This window comes from Lipotes vexillifer, unplaced genomic scaffold (assembly GCF_000442215.2).
Source record: "Lipotes vexillifer unplaced genomic scaffold, Lipotes_vexillifer_v1.1 scaffold102, whole genome shotgun sequence".
NCBI classification, from domain to species: domain Eukaryota; kingdom Metazoa; phylum Chordata; class Mammalia; order Artiodactyla; family Lipotidae; genus Lipotes; species Lipotes vexillifer.
This window is the reverse complement of record NW_006786541.1, coordinates 5,232,845-5,237,478: the sequence shown is the minus strand read 5'-3', so window position 1 is coordinate 5,237,478 and position 4,634 is coordinate 5,232,845. Positions and strand designations below refer to the sequence as shown.

Below are 4,634 nucleotides of genomic sequence, written 5' to 3'. Positions count from 1 at the left end.
TTGCGGTACGCGGGCCTCTCACCGTTGTGGCCTCTCCCGTTGCGGAGCACAGGCTCCGGACGCGCAGGCTCAGCGGCCATGGCTCATGGGCCCAGCCGCTCCGTGGCACGTGGGATCATCCCAGACCGGGGCACGAACCCGTGTCCCCTGCATTGGCAGGCGGACTCAACCACTGCGCCACCAGGGAAGCCCTATCTTTTTTATTAATCCCTAAAATGTTGGAGCTATGAGTGGGGTTAAGGTCAGGCAATTGTGAGGATGGCGAGGGACACCTTTTTTTATTGTGTGTAGGATAAACGTACACATTAGATAAAATCTGCTCCCAAACGAGAAACCCAGTCACACAGTGTGATTGGCCCGTGTGTCAGTCTCAGGGCTCAGTAGAATAAGAGAATGGGGAACAAAGGCTCAGATGAGGAAACCCCGCATGCTCTTTCACAGTTCCTTGGTACTGCCAGGCAGGAGCAGTGCCAGCAACAGGGATGGGTAGGTCTTGCCGTATATCAGCATTGGGTAGTTGTCAGGAGTGTGTTTCCCAAGGAAAAGCATTGCTTTGTCACAGTTAGCATCTCTGGAACCATGGCTGTTAGCTTTGTCATAGCTTTTCTGCTTCTGAACTTCACACACATGAAGTCTGGGGCAAGGCTGTCCCTCATTTCCCCGTGGGGCTCCTTGGCTGTGGTGCACTCCGTTTCTCCTGCCTCACTGCAGGGTGCTGTCTGCGTTGTTTCCCTGTCGAATATTAGAGAACCAGTGAACAAAACCTCATATGCGTTGGCTTCTGATTGAGTTATCATCTGTAAGGGTTTAATGATTGGTCTTTTTTAAAAGACATTTTCAAGTAGTTTAGAATTCTGTTTTCTAAGTGACTTCCGGACTCTAATAGACATACCAGTTTGAAAGGAGTAGGGGAATATTTATATATGAAAATAGGGAAGCATATAAAGATCACTGTCCATACCTTGCTTTACTACCTGTGATTTAATATCTCCCAAATAGAGCTTCTCTAAGTGCTGATGATGTGGTCTGAAAGACCCAGCCATGGGAATGAAATCACAGGCTGAAATTTAGGATGGCACCGTCAGAATGAGCACCACCTACGGGCCAGCTGGGTTTCAACAGTTAGAAAGAGACAGAGGAAGAGAGCTTTAATTCTAAATTTAAACTAACAGCTACTTAAATCAGGTGGTAAGGATTAATGTATTTGTCCAGTACACTGTATTAACTCATACAACAAAAGGATGGTTTAAAATTTCAATTGCTGTAGCCATTTATGTGAATACTTTTTTTTAAAAGTTAGAAACATGGAAAAGGGACAGATGAGCGCATTGAGATGCTCACGATCAGGTTGGAAAGGAGTTGAGAACTACAGTAATCCAGGGAGTGGTTGAAGCACTCGGGCAAGACATGGGCAAAAGGGGAGACGTGAGAGGTGAATTCACATCTTAGAGAACGGTCACGGAGAAGACGGAATATATTTTTGTTTGTGTTGCAGTGCACAGCCAGGCTGGAGCCACTGGGTGGCAAATTTCAGCTTTCTGTTCAACATAGAGGAGACATTTCTAGTATTGGCTGTCCTGGGAAGTATATTTAGCCTTTAATCATGGGTGCATTTTATGAGGAGAGAAGTCGGGATAGAAGCTCCTTATATAAAGAATTCTCTATCGTTTACTAGGCTGTGCCTGTTGTTAGGATCTCAGCCTTTTCATTGCTTTGCATAATGAGTGAAAGCAGCAAAGACATATTAAATTGGTTCAAGTCATTTGGACCAAAGTTTGAAAAATCCAGACAGCTGAATTAGTCATGTGTGGCATCTTGAACTCTGACTTGAGAAGTGTCTTTCTATCTGTGAACTCCAGCCACCCAGATATTGAGACAAATTTGACCCGGAAATAGAGGCAACCTTTACGTGTCACCAATGTTAGGGACAGTTTTCCTTCCCTCACATGAAGTCTGAAAGCTCGTCCCTGTGATGGCTTCACACTCACCAGGGGTAGGAATCTAGTTCCCATCCATTGTTGCTGTCATCTGAATCACTGTGTCTATGAATGAAGTTAGTTTATTAAAATGATGGGCTTCTTTTTTTAGCTCAAAACATCCAGGTATTATTACTGAGGTTCTTGGAATCCTTAAATGTTAAGCAGCATATTTACTTCCACCTCAGTGGAGTGTAATTTCTAATAATGATAATGATGATGATGACATATTGAATAAAAACCAGCGTAGGTGTTGCAGTCCTTAGCTCAATAATGACTTTTCATTGTGTGGGACACTGTATTTCAGTAGGGATTTGTGCATGTAAGAAGGGGGCAGGATGGGCCCTTTTGAAATGAAGGATTATGTATCTTATGGGGTCAAGTTCACTGAGAAAAGATACAAAGCGTCCTGCATGAAGTGTGGGAGCACATACCCCCACTTGGCTAGATCTTTGTACCAAATTAAGTCTCCATTTGTGGTGTTAGACAGGGATTGGTCATCTTCCTCCCATCACTAGTTCTCCTGACTGACAGGAAAAAAAAAACACACACACACACACACAAGCCCAAATATGCCCCTTTTAGACTTTCAAGGGTTTGCCAGAAAATACAGAGGGACTGAAAAAAATAGCATTCATGAGGAAACTCACTCATCCATCCATTTACCAGTTACCCACCGGCATTTTCTCTGTGGTGGGGCTGGGTACCCAGTGGGGAGCGGGGCAGATGTGGTCCTGCCCTCATGGATCTTACCATCTGGTGTTAGCCGAGTTCCAGTCATCCTTGCCCTTGGGCTTCATTCTTCTGTTGACAAAAGCCGTCTGGAATCCGGCTGAGTTCTTTAGCTTGAACTGAAAGAACCAGGAGATCAGGGAGGAGCACGAGGCTGGGCGGAACCTGCAGCCAGAGCAGTGAACACCTGACACATCTTTAAACATCTTCAGTCAACAGGACGTTGACACCTCTTTACCTGCTCTCATCAAGGGCCAGTGCCCCGCCAACCAAAGCAGCTTTCTGCCCAGGGGAACATTATCTGGAGGAAAGCAATTTTAAAAATTTAAATTCTCTCCATCCCAAGAATCTTCCCTTTTAAATGGATCGGCCATTTGTCAGCACACAATTTATTTTAAAAGTCTTGTGTGGTGTGCTGAAATGTACAATGCAAAAGTACATTTTTGCCCAATACCCTGTGTTCAGAAGATTCAGAGTGATCTCCATCACTGATATTTAGCCACATGGGGGAAGGGGAAAGGAGCTGTGGCACCGAGCCCACAATGCTAACCTGCTCAATTGACCTGTTTCCAGATCATGTCCCACGAGCTCTTCTCCAGATTTAGTCTCTGGCTCTTTGGAAGATGACAGAATGGTAGCTTGCTCTGGGTTGGAAGCAGTTCCTTTTATCGTTCGTGGTTCGAAGAACACTTGTACTCTCTCTGCTGGGAAGAGGTGGCATGTGTGTGTGATGAGCTGATGAGCAAGGCACGAAGGACATGACATTGAAAAGAAAATGTGGCCACGTAGGGCTCTTACTTGTGGCAACACCCACATTCTGTAACTTCAGCTTCTACAGCCTGACACTGCAGAGTCAAGAGAACTCAAAGATCCGCAGAGTGTTTCTAGAAACGTGGGTTCCTAGACATCAAAGAGGGAACTGTGCTGAAAAATAGTACGAAAAAATAATTTAGAAAGTGCCAGGTGGAGGCTGGTCTTGGAAGATGAAGCCTTATTTATGGAAAAGCTGCCAAGGACACCTGCCAAGGAGATGGGAAGCGGGCTCGAAGAACTCCAGTGCCCCAGGAGGAAGTGCTCCCCACCTGATCACACCCCAGAAAATACAGAATAAGCCAGGTGTCTCTGTAGTTTGATTATATTTGTATGTAGGAGGTGGCCCTGAGGATGTCCTTTCTGAATGAAGATCAACGGCACTAATCAACTTAGCACTCTTCTTGTTTAAGAAGCATTTGGTTTGCTTCTATCACCATGCATAGACAGTTCAACTCACTTCATGAAAAGGAGAAGTATATCTGATGAAAAGAAAAGTGGGGACTTCCCTGGTGGCGCAGTGGTTAAGAATCCGCCTGCCAATGCAGGGGACACGGGTTCGAGCCCTGGGCTGGGAAGATCCCACATGCCGTGGAGCAACTAAGCCCACGCACCACAACTACTGAGCCTGTGCTCTAGAGCCCGTGAGCCACAACTACTGAAGCCCGCGCGCGCCTGGAGCCCGTGCTCCGCAACGAGAAGCCACCACAATGAGAAGCCCACGCACCGCAAGGAAGAGTAGCTCCCGCTTGCTGCAACCAGAGAAAGCCTGCGTGCAGTAAAATAAATAAATAAATAAATTTTAAAAATGTATTTGGCTGAAATATACTGAAGTGAAATATATTTTATGCATGCTTTATTTTCATAGAGGGCTTCGTGAGACAGCCACAGGCCCTGCTATCTCATCAAAACTAAACGGCGTTGCTGAGAATTGTAGTAGCAGCAGTGGTAGTAATATTTTCATAGAGGGCTTCGTGAGACAGCCACAGGCCCTGCTATCTCATCAAAACTAAACGGCGTTGCTGAGAATTGTAGTAGCAGCAGTGGTAGTAACAGTCAGTGGGTGGTATTAGCCTAATAATAATGAAGTGAGTTCATTAACGGGGGGGGGGGGGG

General features: G+C 45.7%; 1 protein-coding gene across 2 annotated transcripts in view; it reads left to right on the top strand.

Moving 5' to 3' along the window:
• Nucleotides 1–4,634, top strand: part of MYZAP (myocardial zonula adherens protein) — a 103,668-nt gene that overhangs the window by 50,370 nt on the left and 48,664 nt on the right. The gene's annotated exons all lie outside the window — the stretch shown is intronic.